The sequence below is a fragment of the Rhineura floridana genome, chromosome 6, assembly GCF_030035675.1.
Source record: "Rhineura floridana isolate rRhiFlo1 chromosome 6, rRhiFlo1.hap2, whole genome shotgun sequence".
In the NCBI taxonomy this organism is placed as follows: Eukaryota; Metazoa; Chordata; class Lepidosauria; order Squamata; family Rhineuridae; genus Rhineura; species Rhineura floridana.
In genome coordinates, this window is record NC_084485.1 from 157,501,426 (window position 1) to 157,520,480 (window position 19,055).

The 19,055-nt window shown below is 42.7% G+C and overlaps 1 protein-coding gene across 1 annotated transcript in view; it reads left to right on the forward strand.

The window, feature by feature from the left end:
- Positions 1-1,522: 1,522 nt before the first annotated feature.
- Positions 1,523-19,055, forward strand: part of CACNA1E (calcium voltage-gated channel subunit alpha1 E) — a 683,463-nt gene continuing 665,930 nt past the window's right edge. Inside the window, exon 1 of the mRNA XM_061634264.1 lies at positions 1,523-1,859. The gene's annotated coding sequence lies outside the window, so the exon portion shown is untranslated. The remainder of the gene's footprint in view (positions 1,860-19,055) is intronic.

Consider the following 19,055-nt stretch of genomic DNA (forward strand, 5'->3'; position numbering starts at 1 on the left):
GATGAACTTCTAGGGCAGTTAACAAAAGCAAGATGATAGAGACATAAAATCAATCAACAACATTAAAAATTAAGTAATACATTAAAATACATTTAAAAGCCCGCAAAAACAATAACTTCTTTGCCTGGTGCTGAAAAAAATAACAATGGTGATGCCAGGCAAGTCTCTCTCTGGGGAGATACTCCATAGACAGGGTTCCATCACTGCAAAAGTTTTCTCTCTAGACATCCCCTGCCTCACCTCGAAATATGGAAGGACTTGGAGAGAGGCCTCCAAAGATGCTATCAGCCATTCAAAATAGACCTCGCCATCTGCAGTGTGTGAAGTGGCAAGCCGCACACTGTATGCCACCTTAGTGTTTATGCATGTGCATTTACTTACATGTAGATCAAGGTGAAAGAGATTTAACTTCTAGAGACCCTGGGGAGAGAGATGAACCCTGAAAGCAGACACTAATATTTTGAAGAAGACATCTGCAAAAAGCAAAAAGAGGGATAGTAATTTACCAGTGGGGGGTATCAGACAATAGGGACTGTCCTTGGTAAATAGGAGCATTTGGGGCATATGTCTTCATCCCTTCCTTCTTCTGAAGCATGGTTTGTGGGTTCATGGACTCAACAAGTTTGTGCTGCATGGAGTTCAGACTGGGATAAGAACCACCAGAGAGCAGAATCCTTCTGGTCCTCGGAATGAAATGGTCATGGAGAGCCAACTGCTCCAAGTGGCTGGCTGAATCCTACTTGTTGTTAAGGGAGCTGCAAGCCTATGCTATGGTCCCTGGTGGCTTCTGGGTTCAACTCAAATCACTGCTCTTAATGGCCTGTAAAACTATAACAAGCCTGTGTTTATCATGCTTCTTTTTGTTCAAATATCTAGTATCCTTAGGAGCTTCAAAAATAAGAATAAGATTCAACAAGTGATGAGTGCTCTCAAAAAAATACCTGTGGAAATGTGTGGAAGTGACAAGAGTGTGCTCTCTGTGACAAACTGAGCCACAGATACGTGATGGACGGATAGACCATGAACACCTAAGAATTAGATTTTGTTTGAAAGAGCCTTTGGATAGCCACACTGTTTTCTGTTTTAGCAATTTCAGATTTTTCACAGCAAGCTACGCCTGTGCATGTCCCTTATGGAGAGCTCTTCCAAAGCTAGTACTTTGCCTGCTTCAACAGTCCTTTTGCAACTTCCAGCCAAATAACAAAGGCTCAACTTGACCACTCTTTTTATTCTTGACAAGTCTTGTGTCATATTGGTTCATTAAGCACTCCCCCCCCCCCGCATTCCTTGTCAAATTCACCGAGGAGTGAGTTACAGGTCACCAAATTCTTAACAAACCGGCTGACCTAAATTGCCAGACACGTGGCTGTTTACTACTCTAATTATTCAGAATAGCATGGAACTACCAGCAACTCCCACAATTTCTCCCTCCCTCCCTCCCTCCCCTTTCCCCCAATCTCCTCTCGGATGCCTTTTGCCTGGACATTTCTCCTACTGTTTTGACTTCATTGGATTCCCCTGTTCTTCCCCTGTCTGCCCCTCTGGTATGCGTGCGAGTTTGTTCTCTCTCTCTCTCTCTTTTTGCTTGTCAGAAATTTCTTTTCTACTGTGTGGGCAGGAGACAGATTTTTTTTTTTACTGTCTCTATTTTCTCCCCCCCTTCTTTCCTTTTGCCCCTTTCCACTTCTCCTCCTTTTCCTTTTCTCTCCTTCTCCAACCCTCATTCTTTCTGCCCCCCACCTCTTCTGTTCCCCTCCTTCTCTCCTCCCTCTTTCAGTCTTCTTTTCTCTTTCTGTTACACATAATGTCTCTGGAATGATATCACAGCCCAGTTCCAGGAGCCATGCATGTTATTCAAGGTAAGAGCTTATTTTAGCTTTTCTGTTTGCGATGATGGCTGTCTGGGATAGATAGCTAGCTTACTAAAAGTAGAAAATGCCTCTTTAATTTATTATGTTTTTTGGGTTGGCGTTGTGCATTTTGTACCTTGCAGAAGAAGGAATCCTAGATTTAGCTAATCTGAGTGTACTGCTGCTACCTGTTGGGGAGGAACGGATGACTTCAAGGTTCCCCAGTCTCCCTTTGGGTGGAATGTGACTACATTTTGCCTTTTATCTCAAGAATAGAGTTTAATCTGTGCTGTGTTACATCCCCACCCCCCCATGGCTTTTGTTCTATCATTTCTTCACGGCAATGCTAGGAACTCTGGAAATCTACATAGGTGCTTTGTACTAATCTTGATGAAAGAACATAGAGGTACAGGAACCAGCCTGGTCAGATATATGAACATTACCGGTTCTTTGCAACCCTTCCTTCCCTTTGCTAAGCCGTGTGTTCTATGTTATACTGTCTGAGTGTTTCTGAGGAGGGGGTACTTTTCCCTGCCTTCTTCTTCAGGTATGTTGTCCTGCGCTTTTCCGGGGGGGAGTGTGTTGTGCCACCTCCCCCCCAAGTTTGTAAGACCAACTTTTTAAAGGAAGATTTCCTGCACCGCTGGGGCTTTACTGTGTTCTGGCTGGAGAAAGTTTTTATTAAGGTAGCCTTCATACATTTGGAGGTTGCTCATTTGTTTAAGGTGGATCTTTTAAGGTGAGCTGTAACTAAGAAACCCGGATGGATGGATGAATAATTGACCCTTTTAAAAGGTTGCAGAATGTAATGGAAATTGTACTTCCCCTTAGTTCTTTGAATTCTTATGCCTTAGCTTGTCTTTCCCTCCCCCTTGCCAACTGAGATAGTTTTAGATTGGTTGCACATTTCATCACACAGCAATTTAATTATTGATATGTTAATGCTGGAGTTATCATCATCTGGTTTCATTCACAAGTTTTGGACCTCCATTCATTGGGGCTCCTGGAGAGAACTCCTTAGCCAATTTATGTCACAATCCAGCCATGTGCTTTCTGAAAGAGTTCCCATTGCACCATAAATGAATCATTTCCCCTTTTATGGGTGAATCAGTTTTCTGAAAGCTTGTTGTTTGATCTCACCCCCTCTCAGTACAATTAGGGATGGATCTGAGGGTACCATTCTTTGGGGCAATTGAGTTAAAAGGTATGATAACTGTAATATTCTGTAGTCACGGTAGCACACCCATGAAGTGTTTTAATCTGGATTTCATTTCTTTTAAAAAATTACTCACTCTGGTCTTCCTTGGCAGCAGAAAACTCAAGACGTTTATGATAGCTTTGTCTTGTGATGTCAATGAAAGCAATAATCTCCAGAGGCTTTGCAAGTTGTTGGAGTTAGCCCAATAAAGTATCATTTAAATAAATCAGGGTTGGTGAACTGGCTACCCATGGCCATATCTAGTCCATGGGTCAATTTTTATCTGGACCCTGGCAACTCTATAAAATTTTAATCAAGGTATGGTTAAAAACAAAACAGAACAAAAATCAGCAGGCAAACTTTTATATTGTACCTAATGCTGTGCCTGAAAACATGTGCTTCTTAACTATGAAGCCCTAAGTGGCAGATGGTGCAGTCTTTATTATGGAGCCGGACCCATTACGAGGGGGTCATTTTACTCAGCAAAATAGCAACAGTGTAGACCACAATCTGGATAATATAATGCCCTCCTCCCAAAAGAAAGGATGACCAATCTTTCTGAAACCAAAGCCTAAACATTTTGAGCAGGGGAACCTGGGAGTCCAGGATCATCTGGAGGGCCACAGGTTCTCCATCTCTGCTTCTGAAAATGACACAGACCCCTGACAGACCCCAAATGGCCTTGCAGATTCTGCTTCACAAAAGGTGCTGCTGATTTTTAGCAGGGCTGCTCAAGGGCAGTAGCTATGGCATGGTATTGGCAAATTCTGCATCCTGACTTTACCCGTAAGAACAGCTAGTATTGTAGAGGACTCCTGATATGGCCAAAAACATTTTGGTGCCTGAGGCAAAAAATCCAACACTGCCTAATGGTCATGGCTGATCAGAGAGCACATAACTGAATGACAGAACATCTCCTTTGTATGTGAAGGTCTTAGGTCCAATCCAATTTTCAGTCGAAAAAAACATCCTGGGTAGCAAGGCTGGAACTCTGCCTGAGAATCTCCCTACCACTCAGAGTAAATAGCAATGGGCTAGAGATAAAGTATGCCTCCAGATGTTTCTGGTTCTGGTTCTCATCAACAGAGCCAGCAGGGCCAATGATCATGGATGATGGGAGTTGTATGTAGTACAGCAACATCTGGAGGGCTCCTGTTTTTCCACCCCTGAGCTAGATCGTCTAATTCAGTATAGGGCAGCTTCATATGTACCCAAAGGTTTCAACTTGACTACTGCCAGGAGCCGTGGATTCTTCAGCTACCATGGCTGCCATTTGCTGTCCTGGGCTCCTACTGGGAGAAAGGATGGGATATAAATATAACAATAAACAAAATGTCTCCCAATCCTCATCAATTAGATTCTTAAACTAGATTCAGTTTAGTCTTATTCTGAGTGTGCTTATCTGTACAGTGCTTCATGCATACTTCACTTACCCACTCCTTAGGGGAAGCTGTTTCTTAACCATTTCCTCTAATTGGATTGCCTTGCCTCCGGTATTAGCTCCTGACCTTAAAACTTAAGGGCAGATCCATTACTTCTGCCTCTTTTGGGGTTGCCATTTGAAGTCTGCTATTGGCTTCCCTATTTCCGGTGGATCATATCTACCTTTAGAAGATAGCTTTTGTTTTCATGTATTTCAATGAAATTGTCCTTTTAAAAAATGGTTCCTTCAATAATGTTACTGATAGAATAAACAAGATACATTTGTGTGAACTGAGCTGCCACACTGAAGCAGAGCTCTGTGTAGGATTTTGCCTCAATAAGCTGATTAAAAATCAGCAAGATAAGATTTGCATATGGTCAAGAGCAAGTGAGAACTTTAACAAAGGGATCAGAACAGCAATAGCAAATTTTAGGCTGCAATCTGAAACACGCTTATCAGTAAGATAGCCTCCTTGAACTCAGCCCACTCTGCCAGATGCATCCATGCATGTGCGCACATACTGTACATACCCTGGGTTCACAGAGAAGGGGGGGTTACACAAAGAAAGGCCAAAAGGTCAGCCTGTGCAAGAAAGAGTGTGTCACAGTAATATTCAGAACACAAATGAATACGATGCTTGAATTAATTAACAAATGAAAATGACTTTGCTCTGCCTAGTATTGTGACACACCTACTAGCCTCTCCTGTGTTGCTTGACATTTTGGTTTCAGCATGTTAAAAAAAAGCTTGGCTTTCTATTAAGTGTAGTATATATAACTCATCCACTGTTGTGACCACTTCTTACATCTGACTAAGTGGTTTCTGGATCATGAAAGCTTATGACACACACAAAAATTGCATTTGCTAGTCTTTTAAAGAGTCATACAACGCTTAGTTGGTTTTTACTGCAACTGACTAGCGTAACTATCTCTCAGGAATATGCAGCTGTGGAAACCCACAAGGCAAAGCTTAACTTCTCCTCCTCCTGTTTCATCTCTATTAACGTAAAGATTCTGATCCTCATGGCAGAATCTAAGCACATTATCATGTGTTCATCCAGCAACGTTCTATATTCAAAGTAACATTCATTTACCAAATATTCTTATTTATATCTGGCTCTTCCTCCCAAAGAGAATAAACAAATGAGAAAGCATTAATATTATCTTAAACATCTTTTAAAAATCTTTAAAGACATCTTTTAAAAAGTAAAAAAAAGAGTTGTTAAAGTTGTTTTACAAAGTTAGCTTTTTCTTAGATGGCCCTTTTCATTTCCTAATGGTTTGTAGAAGATTGACCAAAAGGAAAGTCCTGAGAGGCCGTTGGGATGTGTTAATTGTGACGGGATGAATAACTGATCCCAAGGTTTGGATACTCTTGAGATTTATTTTTTATTCTGTTGCTCTCCCAGCTACTATTCCTTCCATTATAAAACAGTACAATTAAAGGAATTTTTGGCCCTTCCTTTCTTTTTCTCCCTTCTCCCAGATGCAGCACATTATCCCTCTTTCTTTTGACTGTTTGGAATATGAAGATCCATGCAAAATGTATTTTTGCCCTGGGTGCACCTTGGGTTTAGCTTATCTTGCTCACACAAGCTCTCTGCTTGTGTCCTATTACAATATGTAGGCTCACTTGGCTAGGGGCTGCGCACTGTTAGGGAGTTCTGGAATTTTGTACTAAAGTAACGTCAATTCTCAAACTGCCCTATAAAATATAGCAAGTAAAATAATTACGTAAATTGGATATATTTGTGTAACTTGGTTTAATTTTCATGATCTGCAGCCCAATCCTTTGCATTTTTACTCAGAATTAATTTTCACAGGAGTCCTCAAGGCATATTCCTTGGTAAGTTTGAATGGAATTCTAATCTTTATAAATTTTTCTGGGCTAATTTTGGGTGATGGGTTAGATTTGTTTCGGTCAGTGTGAGTTCATTCTCAAGAGTATTAAGGGGAAGTTGATACGCAGGGGCAAAAATGGCAAGATTTCAGCACCCTGGAGAGTGACTGAAGTCTTTGAATATCCAAACTGCTTTTTTAAAATAGAAAGAAAACCAGCTTCAAGCATATTCATAACAGTAAGTGTGGGTTGCATTTCCCATATCTGAAATGCGAATGTCAAATCTGTGTTGGCTAGAAATGTCAAAATAGCAGTCTCATACACTTTCTATCCAATATTTACAAAGCTCACATGTGCACAAAGCATGTGGGGAGACTCAAACATGTTCCAGTGTTGTGCGTGAAAACTCTTGCTGCTTCCCCTCTATTTCTGAGGAGGGCTTTCACCTTAATGCAAATCCTACTTACTCATTTGTTACTAACAGTCTAGACAATGTAATTTTCCAAAACAGTACCATAGCTCTCAGATTACCTCGCCCCTTATCATTTTACTGATTTGTTTTTTCAAAAAATCCTTCCTGTTTAATTGTTTATTTTAACAATTTATACTTAACACTTTAGTTTGTAAGCAGTGTATAATGAAGTTACAAAAGAGATACATTAGATATACATCAGTTAAAATTAAACATAAAATCAGAAAAGCTTACATAAAATCCCTGCTGAAATAAAAAAAACTCTTCACAAAGCGCCTGAAGTTCAAAAGAGATGGGGCCTGACTGATCTCAGCCGGGTGGGGCTTCCACAGAATCGGGCCCATAATACTGGGGTGGTTTGGGGATGGTGGTTGTGTGTGTTTTCTCAGAGCTCCTGTTACAATTATTGCAGTGTGGGGTTTTGTGCTATCCCTCTGGCTTGTCGTAGTTGCAGTTTGTGACATGAGTCATAGTTTAGGACTGTCATTGGTGCCAAAAACATTGTTCCTCCAACACCTCCACAGTTCTAGTGGTATTTTCTCACTGCTCCCTTCTGAAGATATTGCACACATTTTCTTGACAGTAATATTTTACAGAAACGTGTGTGTGTGAGTAAGAGAGAGAGAGAGAGAGAAAAAAATATTTAGTCTTCAGGGAATGCTACCAGATTCTATGGCCTAGATTTCATTGTGGTGGTAAACTTGTGTCAGACTGTAGGTGGGAACTCACACAATGGGATGTTTCTCATGCCAAAAATGATATAAAATTCCTGCACACAGAAAACTTGCATGCCAGGAAGGAAGGAAGCTTTTTACTCTGACACTTCTTCTGTTTTGTTGTTTTCTCATATGGAAGGACTAGAGGAAGCTGCTTTATATTGAATGAAACCATTGGTCCATGTAGGTCAGTATGGACTGGCAGTGGGTGGCCTCCACGTTTGTCTGCTAGCCCTGCCTGGAGATGCTGGGAACTGGAACTGGCTTTCTGCCACTCAGCTACACCTCTTCCCTATCAGAGCATTGCAGTACGTGATTCAACCGTGAGATTCATTTACCAACTCAGTGAGAACTAGGATGATGTTGGATACAATATTCTGCATTTTGCAGTGGAACTGAGCTGTCCAAATTTCATAGTCTGGTTCTGTGGACAGAGTTTAGGAGTTGAGAGATAGGGATTCTAATTTTAGTTCAGCTTAATATGTCACTGGGTTGTCAGTTGTGCAAGCCAGTTTCTTCTCTGAAAATGAGAATTACGAACTTCATAAGGTTATTGTGATGAAGGAGTTGAGGTTTGTAATGAAACCATAAATGCTAAATAATAATAATCTCTACACACAAAGCCTTGGTACTGTTGATTCAGCATGTGTGTATATTGACCTCGCAGAGATGGGCTAGTTTCAGCCTTCTCTCATCTAGTTTTCAAAATTTTAACTAGAATCCTCTCAATAGTGGTCCTCCAAATATGGAACAGAGATTAGAACCATCATAATTTGACAGGAACCACACTATCACCCTCAAAACCTCTTTTTAGTTTCTTAAAATGGATAAAAGACCAGATTTAGATGCAATTTTTGTTCTCTGCCTGCTCTTCTGTTCTTAATTTATTTTCAGAGGAAGGCAATGGTAAACCCCCTCTGAATCCCTCTTACCATGAAAACCCTATTCATAGGGTCGCCATAAATCAGGATCGACTTGAAGGCATTTCCATTTCCATTAATGTTCTGCTAAAACGAATAAATAAGATAAAAATGGGAATCCCCTTAGTGGTCTACTGATGCATTTTAAATTTACAACGCAAGAGTTCATACTCAGGATCCCTTAGCAGTGTTGTTCATTCATTCATTTTTTATTATTACATTTATATCCCACTTTTCCTCCAAGGAGCTCAAGGTGGTGTACAGACATGGTTCTTCCCCTCCCGATTTTATCCTCACAACAACTTTGGAGGTAGGCTAGGCTGAGAGAGACAGTGACTGGCCCAAGATCACCCAGTGATCTTCATGGTTGAGCGGGGATTTGAACCCTGGCCTCTCAGGTCCCAGTTTGACACTCTAACCACTCTTGCTTAAGAATGTAAGAAGTGCCTTGCAGGATCAGAGCAAGGTCTATTGAGTCCAGCAAAGAATCTCAGCAACCAGCAGGTCCTGGATGGTCCATCAGAAACTGATCAGTGGCCCATCTGTGTGCTGCAGTCTCCCCTCCCCTCATCCTTAAATTAGATTACCCATTTCCAATTGCTATGTTTCTATAATTTCCCATGGGTGCTCAGCATTTCAAAATTGCTTAATTAATTGTGTTAGTCTATATTTTTTATTTTGTTTTTTTAAAAAAGATCTTACGACAGTCCTGTTGCATCTGTCAAAGAAGGCTAACTGCTTACCAAAGCTCAGGTTTCCCCACAAAATAAACTGAAATGATCACAAAAGTATAATTGGACACATTAAATAAATATTCTGAAATTAGATTTTTTGTGTGTGTGAACTAGAAGCTGGAGCAAGTGGGTACAGACAGAGAGACTTCTGGATATGCTGGCAATGGATATGGTGTTCCTCTGTTGGAAAGAACCATTTTCCTAGTAACTGATCAGTTGTTCCAGCATGTGCTAGAGGGCACCGTGCTGTTCAATGGGATGTGAAATTGCAGCCTGTAATCTAGGAATTGAGCCAGCAAGAATAATTACACTTTTTCTTAACAAATATTCCTATACTCTGCAGCTGCATTGTCTGGAGGGGGAAAAATCTACCTCCTGCTGAAAACATCTGTGTGGTTGATGCTGAATAGCTTCCATGGCTGATGTATGCCAGGGCAGCTTCTACCTGAATTCCATCTCAGATGCTAGGTGCAGCTTTCAGCCTAGCACCCAGTGCTCCCCCTAGTGGCTAGTAGAGCATCTGGCACAAAGAGCAGCCACTCGGTTTGCAGAGCCTAAAGTTCCTCAAACAATTTACTTAGTGGCTTCGTGACAGGCAAAAGCTTTGCCTTGATGTCTAGGGATGTCCAGTTCAGGCAGATCTACACTTTATAGATGTAAATTGCATTAATATTCATTTTGTCTCCCAAGGGAAGCCTGGCAAGTATAGCTCAGTGGTGGGAGCAGGGAGGGAACTTCACTAAACCTCAATCCCCAGGATTCTTTAGGCAAGCCCTGGTAGTCAAACTGCTATAAAACTGATAGGAGATTGTAGCAAAGTGGTTTGCCCCAAGAGAAGCTTGGCATGGTACTCATGGTCGGCCCTACCATTAGGCAGACTGATGCAACTGCCTCAGGCAACAGATATTCAAAGGCAGCAACAGCCCCTCTTTATTCCTCCAGTGCTCCAGCCATTCCCTTCTGTTGACACATGGCCTCTCCTGGCCTCTCCAGTCTGGCATGATGCCTCAGGTGTGGGCAAGGATGCTTTGCCACCACCAGCATTGAAAACTGGGATCAAGTTCAGCTACTAGTCCAGTTGGCTTCTGTATGTGGAATTGGGACTTCACCTCAGGCAGCAAAATGTCTTGGGCTGGCCCTGACGGTACTGATGCAGTTTTCAGTTGGAAGAAGCCATGTATGTGTTATAAATCACACAGGTCAGTGACAAAGACCCATTGGCCTGACTACCTATGACACTCATAGCACTAGTGATCCACAGAAACCTCTGTAATGCACTAGCAGATGAGTCACTGAAAGTAAAAAGTCTGAAAAACACCAGGCTAGTCAACTATTAAAGGTAGGCCACCATGTTCTCCTGTGCGACTGGGCATCCTGCCTATGTGTTCCCAGCTGAGTGCTGCAGGGCCCAATGGGGAACCCAGGAACCTGCCATCTTGGGTGAGCTTTTACACATCATAAATAAATAAATACCAGTGACCCTTCTTTCCTTCGGCTCCCCCAGTTGGAATAAACAAGGGTCCAAACCAACCTGCCTAAACTCACTTCAGTACTTGGTGTATTGCAGTGTGGGAGCGAGGCAGCACTAGCAACATTGGCACTGTGGATCTGAACTTATGAAGCTGTCTTGTTCTGAGAAATAATTGGTGTGTTCAGCATTGCCCAGTACTGCCCATTCCAATTGGCTGCTTCAGCTAGCTTTCCCACACACAGGATTAGAAGGCAGGGCTTCAAAATGACTTGAGCCCAGGAACTTGTATTTTGAGCAATTAACCACTGTCTAGGGCCATTTTCCCCACATTATTCTTGCAGCCTTCTGATCTCAAGCCTTTACCCCAGAAGAAGCCACCTGCAGTGTAATGCCCTAAGGGGTTTTATGACAGTGGTGGAGTCTCTGTAGTGATGAGCTGAGCTATTGTCATTTGAAAGCGGTGGGGCAGGGACAAGTGTGTCTAGCAGCCACTACTGAGGCTGCCTCATTTTAGAGACGGAAAGGCCTAAGCTGTAAGGGTAGCCAATACGGTGCCCTCCAGATGTTGCTGGACTCCACTTCCCATCTGGGCCAGGTAGTACAGCCAATGGTCAGAGATGATTGGAGTTGTAATCCAGTGACTTCTGGAGGGCACCACATTGGCTACCCTTGGCTTAAGGGACAGAAAAAGTGATGAATTTCAGAGGCAGTTTTGTCCCACATATTAGACTTCTAAAAGAGAAACAATGGTAGGGTAAAAAGGGTAGAGGGCTAGAGCGCAGGTGGCATAAATCTCAGTCTGAATCTAACTGAGCATGTATGAGGTCACATTAATATACTTACCACATGGCCATGGCGGTAGCGAATAAAGCCTGGTTCTTCACCAACATTGCCTTTAGAAGGAGCTGCCCCGCAGAGCTTCCGTGTGGTGAATGGGCTTTTGTCATCTGGTCAAGAGAGCTTTGGTCTGACACCCTCAGAGGCCTATTATAACAACTTTGGGAGGCACTTTAGGAACAAAATCTCTCAGATTCGGACTGAGTTGGAAACAATGGTTAGAGCAAGTCAGTCTGTTGCATCTGTACTAGATCAGCTTCAATTATTTTGGCCTGAGGATGTGGACAAGCTGCTTAAAGAACTATGGCTGACCACCCGCCATCTTGCTCATCTTGGCTTCTTAGATCTAGCCACGGGGGCTGACTGGGTGGCTCCAGGGAGTGATCAATGCTTCATTGGAGGAGGATAGAAGGGGGGGTAGTCCCCTCCTTAAGAAGTCCTCCTTGACAGAGACGTGTTAAATAACTATCACCGAATGGCAAATATCCCTTTTTTGGGCAAGGTGCTTGAGAAGGTCCAACTTCAGGCATGCCTGGAGGGGAGGGAATATTTCACTCTGGCTTTAGGTCTGCTCATGGTACTGAAAGTGCCATGGTGGCCTGATTGATGACATTTGTCAAGAGAGAGAGGGAGTGCAACCCTCCTTGATCTCTTGGCGGCTTTTGATGCTATTGACAATAATATCCTTCTGGAGGGGTTCAGGAGGATGGGGGTTGGGGGCACTGTACTTCAGTGGTTCTACTCCTATCTTCAGGGACATTTGCAGAAAATAGTTATGGGATGCTTCTGGTTTGACACCATGGCAGCTTTAGTGTGGTTTCCTCAAAGACTGCCTTATTCTCTTCAACCCTCTCAGGCGTTAAGATCAGCAGAGGAGGCTCTTTTGGTAGTTCCGCCACCCTCAGAAGTTTGGAGGATGGTGGCCTGGGAGAGGGCTTTCTCTGTGGCAGCCCCTAAATTGTGGAATACCCTCCCTAAAGATGTGTGTTGCACCTTCGTTATACAGTTTTTGGCTAAAGCTAAATATACCCCTCTTTACTCTGGCCTTCAGCACCTGAGATGAACGTTTTCAGAACCCATCCTGCTCCTGTAAATGTAATGTGTTTTAATGGTTTTTAACACTGTATTTTAAATTTCTGTAAACCGCCCTGGGACCTAATGGTGAAGGGTGGTGGTGGTTATTGCATCATTTCTCTTACAAGGGTCACATAGGATGCTGGACTAGATGGGCCACAGGCCTGATCCAGCAGGCTTTTCTTATGTTTTTATGGGCCTTCGATTATGATGGCAGAGTCTGATAGGTTCATATGGGGAAAGGTGGTCCATAATGTATCATCTTGAACCATAAATGGATTTATAGGCCAAAACCAGCACTTTGAATTAGGGTTCACATCAGTGTTCCCATCCTAAAGAAGCATAATTTTTTTCTGAAGTGCATCCTATTGATTTGATGGTGCTAATTTCAAGGAAGTCTACATAGGATTGTTTAAGATATATTTATTGATGCTTTTTAATCAGAGTGTGTAAAAAGTGCATTTCCAAGTAATCACTTGGCTCCAACAAAGAGGAGGGGCAAGCAACTTGTTGGGGGGCATCTCCCCCTTTGCCTCCCCCTGTCACAGCCTATGGAAGACATCTGGAACTGTACTCACTATACATGGTCTGGGGTGTGAGGTGGAGAGGGATTTGCAGTGAGAGAAATGAAATGAAAGCCCAGGATACATGTGTGGATCATTTTGGCAGGTGATTGGACATTGAGGAGCTTTGGTTCATAACCCTCATAGAATATTGACATCCATCTCCACCCACAATGTCTGGATTGATTTACCCTTCCATTTTCAGTATTGTGCACCCTGCAGATCTTTGTGGTAGAAACCTAGAGCCCAGACCTAAACTGAATATTGGCCAGTGGGAGGGCATCAATATCTTATTCAATACAAATAGCACTCTTACACTGATACTAAGTTGACACATCTCTCCCCCCCACCCTGCTGGTCCCGCTCCATGGTTGAGTCAATGCAGCCTACCCACTCAATCCCATACAATGACTCAGAGACTTTTCATACATGGGTGTGAATCACTCACTCAAAGCGACACTGATGACTTTTGAGTGACAGCTGAAAAGTTTTTTTTGAAAGAAAGCTCATCTTCCTCTTTTTCTCTAGAGCCCTATCTGTTTGTACTTAAACCAAGCTAAACATTTGGGACATGCGCCATAATCTCCCCAGATGTGCTCCCCATAAGGAAGATAACTTGAGAGCTGCACTGTGAGAAATTACATCAGGACCTTCTGGTGCCGGTAATGCTAAGACCTTCCGTTGGCTTGAATGTCATAAGGGTAAATTTAATACCAGCTGGTTACATTGTGATAAGTCTCTTAATTTGTGGGGAGGAAAAGAACTGGAATAGTAAATGGGACAGCTGTCGTATGCCCAGTTGACAACACAGGCTGGCTACTAAGGATCACATGAGGGGGCAGAAGACTCACTAGCTTCAGTTCTAGACAGGACTTCACCTCTTCATAGCTATGTAGTAGGAAAAAGGACAATCAGACATGAAGATGTTCCCTGCTGTATCAAGCCAAAAGCAATCTATTCCAGTGTCCTGTTTCCCTAATAGCAGCAGGGCCAGCTCTGCCGTTAGGTGGATTGAGGCAGCTGCCTCAGGCAGCAAATGCTGAGGGGCAGGGATGAGTGGTAAGGCGTTGATGGATAGAGCTGTGTGTACAGTGCAGCCTGTTCTGTGCGTCTCTAAGCTAGCCTGCTGCCCTCTGCTGTGGGGGACATGCTGTCCCATTGCCAATGCTGAAGCAAGATTCTACTGCCAGTCCAGTTGGCTTTTGCATGTAGAACTGGCCAGGCCAGGCTGGGGGAGAGGGGAGGAGATATTGTCCTTTGCCTGGGGCAGCAAAATGTCTTGGGCCAGCTCTGTCTGCAAAGCTTTCAAGTAGGATACAATGAATAAATGCAGTAAATAGTCTGGAACCAGGCACTCTCGTCTGAGTGTTTGTTGCAGTGGGAGAAGAGGCTGCCCCTGTCCAAACTTTCCCTTCTGCGCATTAAAAACATAGAAGCAACCCTGTCCCAAACTGGCATCTTTGTGGTGATGCATACATATCTAGAGGATATCAGCTCAACAGATTGCAACCAACTAAGTTTTAATCAGAGTAAACCCATTGAAATTAACGAACCTCTGTTAGTCATGTTATATTAGTTTCAATTGGTCCACTCTGAGTAAGACTGACATTGGATACAACCCAATGAGACTGGCTAGTCTTGTAGAATGATACAAAGAAGTCTCATTGATCAGGAAACTGGTACTGTGTAATGTTATGATTGCTTTGGCCCTATAAACACTCCCTGGATCATCCCTGCAATGGAACCAATTTTATTTTGCCATTTTTTAATTTATTTAACAGGAGCTTGGAAAATGCTCATTATGTGCGACAGGCCTCAGTTTACATACTAAATTTGGTTCAGTTCAAAAAGATGCTGTCTTGGCATGACAAGATCCCTGAGCAGTGCCGGAGTGTGTGGGAAGAACAGATCCTTGAGGACGCTTCCAGATGGGGGTTTCTCTGATCTGGCACAAGCAACAGTCACAAGCCACACAGCGGCTGTGCCAAGCCCTGGTGCTGATCATCACCAAAGTTCAAACGGACTGAGAAATAGGACTTTTCTCGCCAAGGGAGTGCTAACACAGTATAGGGACTTAGGCTGCAGTTCTAACCCCACTTGCTTGGGAGTAAGCCCCATTGAATTCAATAGGACTGTACAGTGTAAGAGTATAAGCAGGGAAAGTGGCTGGGTTCAAATATCACCTTAGCCTTAAGTAAGTTACTCTTTCGGTCAGTCTTGTCTCCTCCCCTTGCAATATGGAGGTGGTAGCAGTAGCCTCTCTTGTTGTACGAGTTAATGAGAGATCTTTGAAGTGCTTTGAACACTTTACAGCACTATATAAATGCAAAGTAGTTGTACTCATTAACAACGTCAGCGTGGGCTGGCTGATCATCATGCCAAATCCCCAAGTCATCTCATGCTAGTTTTTCCTAGCATTGTTTCTGGCCTCTGTCGCTGTGCCTTTAACCACAGCTTGATCCGCAGACTTTGTGTTGTATTCAACAAACTTTTACTCAGAGCAGACCCATTGAAATGAATGAACCTAAGTTAGTAATTGTCATTAATTTCAGTGGGTCTACTCTGAGTAGCAGTGTGTTGACTAAAACCCATAAGCAGATGACAATCTCTGTGCCATGGAAAATTTCACCTGCTGATTTCTACATAACAAGCTACTCTTAAAATCAGAAGAACAGGCCAGGCTTTTTGGGGGGGGGGACCATTGGCAACCTAGCAATTCTGTTTCTGTTGGGTTCAAGCACTAAATATGCTACTCAGAGCTCCAGTTTCTAAATGTGCTGCTTCCGTTATTACTTGTCCATGGCTAATCTAGATGGTCCTACTAATGGTTAAACTACTAACCCTTATTTCAAACCCATCTACTCCGGTAGCCATTATCACATCCTCTAGCAATGACTTCCATAATCAAATTATGCGTTGCATGAATAAATACTTCCTTTTGTTTCTCCTGAGCCCGCTTGCCAATCACGTTCATTAGATGACTCGTAGTTCTAGCAGAGAAAAAAGGGAAATTAATTTCTCTGTTCACACTGTGCACACTGTTCATATTTTAGAGCCAAATTAGATCCAAGCAGAGGGTATGTGAAGTTAGTATTATTATTGTTTTGCACTTTCTTTGGTTGAATCTCTTTTGCTGTCCTGTTGCCCATTTAATCCGTTTTGGAGGGATACTTTTAAAGCGAATTGCAATCTGTTAATGATGTTATCATCCTAAATAATGGGATGTTGTGGTTGGAGAAACAGTATCTGCTTTCTTTAAAACATATTTAAAATTGGTATGCCTTGAATCATCAACAAGTAGCAACAAAAGGGCTTAGCTCTTGCAAAGTGCCCTGGAAGGAACAGCTCTGTGCAAGACAAAATGTTCCAGATGAAAGCCACCTTGCTGATCAGGTGGAAGACCTCTCTTTCTCCCCACCTTTTCCTGTTTTATCAGTTGCTATAGTGTACAAGAAGTGCTCTGACCACTACCCCTCCTGCAAGTCCTGTCAAAATGTTCTTGATTGCTCTTTTTAACCCTCCTCCCCTCGCTTTGCTGGCTGTGACAGATGGTGAGAGCTGGCTGCTCAGCTGGTGGCTGGGGCACTCTGTTCTTCTCTGCTGTGAAGCTAAAGGCCCAGCCTGTGCTCTGAGTGTGCCTCCTGGGACCGGACATAACTGGCTTTAACAAGAAGATGCTTGTTAATTAACTGCCTCTCTCCCCCACCCTTTCTCTTTCTGTGCTTGATTCCAGAGAATCCAGAGGCAAGAGGGGAGGGAGCAGGCAAACTTGAAGGGGGTGTGCTTGATGCTGTGCTCATTGCACCCCCAGCTGTGCCTGTCAAGTTGGGCTGGGATTGCGGGATGAGGTTCTGGGCTACATTAGGGCTGGCCTCTCCCTCCCACTCATGCTGTTTTCTCTCTGTTGGGAAGAGGAGTCACTTTGGTAATTAACCCAGATGAACCCACGTGGCTTTACTTTCCAAGACCCCCTGTTCTCAGCCAAGTGAAAAATCAGACACCATGCACTGTGATGATGGAGCTGCTTTGTATGAGCTGTTGGTCTCTGAGTTGCACGTGTGTGTGTGTGTGTGTATGTATGTAACAAAGGCTCTTACCATATATGGAGTGAGAAATGCCAGATGTCCAAGCTGGATTTAGAAAGGGAAGAGGCACCAGAGATCATATTGCAAACATACATCGGATAATGGCACGGAGCAAGGAATTTCAGAAGAAAATCACCCTGTACTTTATAGATTACAGCAAAGCCTTTGATTGTGTAGATCAGCCTTTCTCAACCAGTGTGCCGCCAGATGTTGTTGGGCCACAACTCCCATCAGCGTCAGCCATTGGCAATGCTGGCTGAGGCTGATGGGAGTTGTGGTCCAACAACATCTGGAGGCATACTGGTTGGGAAAGGCTGGTGTAGATCATGAAAAACTATGGAATGCTGTAAAAGACATGGGGGTGCCAAAGCATCTGATTGTCCTGATGCGCAACCTATACTCTGGGCAAGAGGCTACTGTAAGGACAGAATATGGAGAAACCGATTAGTTCCCCATCGGAAAGGGTGTGAGACAGGGGTGTATTTTATCACCCTATTTATTTAATCTCTACGCAGAACATATCATACGAAAAGCGGGATTGGACAAAGATGAAGGAGGTGTGAAAACTGGAGAGAGAAATATCAATAATTTAAGATATGCAGATGATACCATACTACTAGCAGAAACCAGTAATGATTTAAAACGAATGCTGTTGAAAGTTAAAGAGAAAAGCACAAAAGCAGGACTACAGCTGAACGTCAAGAAGACTAGAGTAATGACAACAGAAGATTTAGGTAACTTTAAAGTTGACAACGAGGACATTGAACTTGTCAAGGACTATTAGTACCTTGGCACAGTCATTAACCAAAATGGAGACCATAGTCAAGAAATCAGAAGAAGGCTAGGACTGGGGAGGGCAGCTATGAGAGAACTAGAAAAGGTCCCCAAATGTAAAGATGTATCACTGAACACTAAAGTCAGGGTCATTCAGACCATGGTATTCCCAATCTCTATGCATGGATGTGAAAGTTGGAAAGTTGGATGTGAAAAGCGGATCAGAGAAAATCAACTCATTTGAAATGTGGTGTTGGAGGAGAGCTTTGCGCATACCACGGACTGCAAAAAAGACAAATAATTGGGTGTTAGAACAAATTAAACCAGAACTGTCACTAGAAGCTAAAATGATGAAACTGAGGTTATCATACTTTGGACACATCATGAGAAGACATGATTCACTAGAAAAGACAATAATGCTGGGAAAAACAGAAGGGAGTAGAAAAAGAGGAAAGCCAAACAAGAGATGGATTGATTCCATAAAGGAAGCCACAGAACTTACAAGATCTGAACAGGGTAGTTCATGACAGATGCTCTTGAAGGTCACTGATTCATAGTGTCGACTTGAAGGCATATAACAACAACATCTGTCTGTCTGTCTGTCTATCATTGGCGATCACTCGTGGCCGAGTAAGATTTTCTTCCAGGGTAAGGTCTTTAAGTGACTGTGGAGGTCAATTCTGGATCCACACAGCCTCCTACAGTGAGGACAAAGGTTTCCAGATGGAAGTTGCTTCAAACTGATATATCTAAATAGTATATAATACAATCAATACATAAAATATAAAACAGGCTGAAATACAAAATCATAAATACAGATTAAGGCGGGTTAAGCCTTCTGTCTTGGTAATTTTTCCAGGACACCTCATGCTAAATGCTCTTATAGGGAAAATATATTGGGAGGGAAGAGTTGGTAAGAAAACAGCACAATAGGAAATGAATGTATGTATGTACATAAAATAATTTAATGCATAGTGTTATGGATAGTGTGTCCAGATGCAAATGAGGATGGAGTTGCTGTATTTTTAATAATAATAATAATATGATGATGATGATCAGGGTTTATTATTTCAGAGTGCTTACATGCATTATTTCAGTA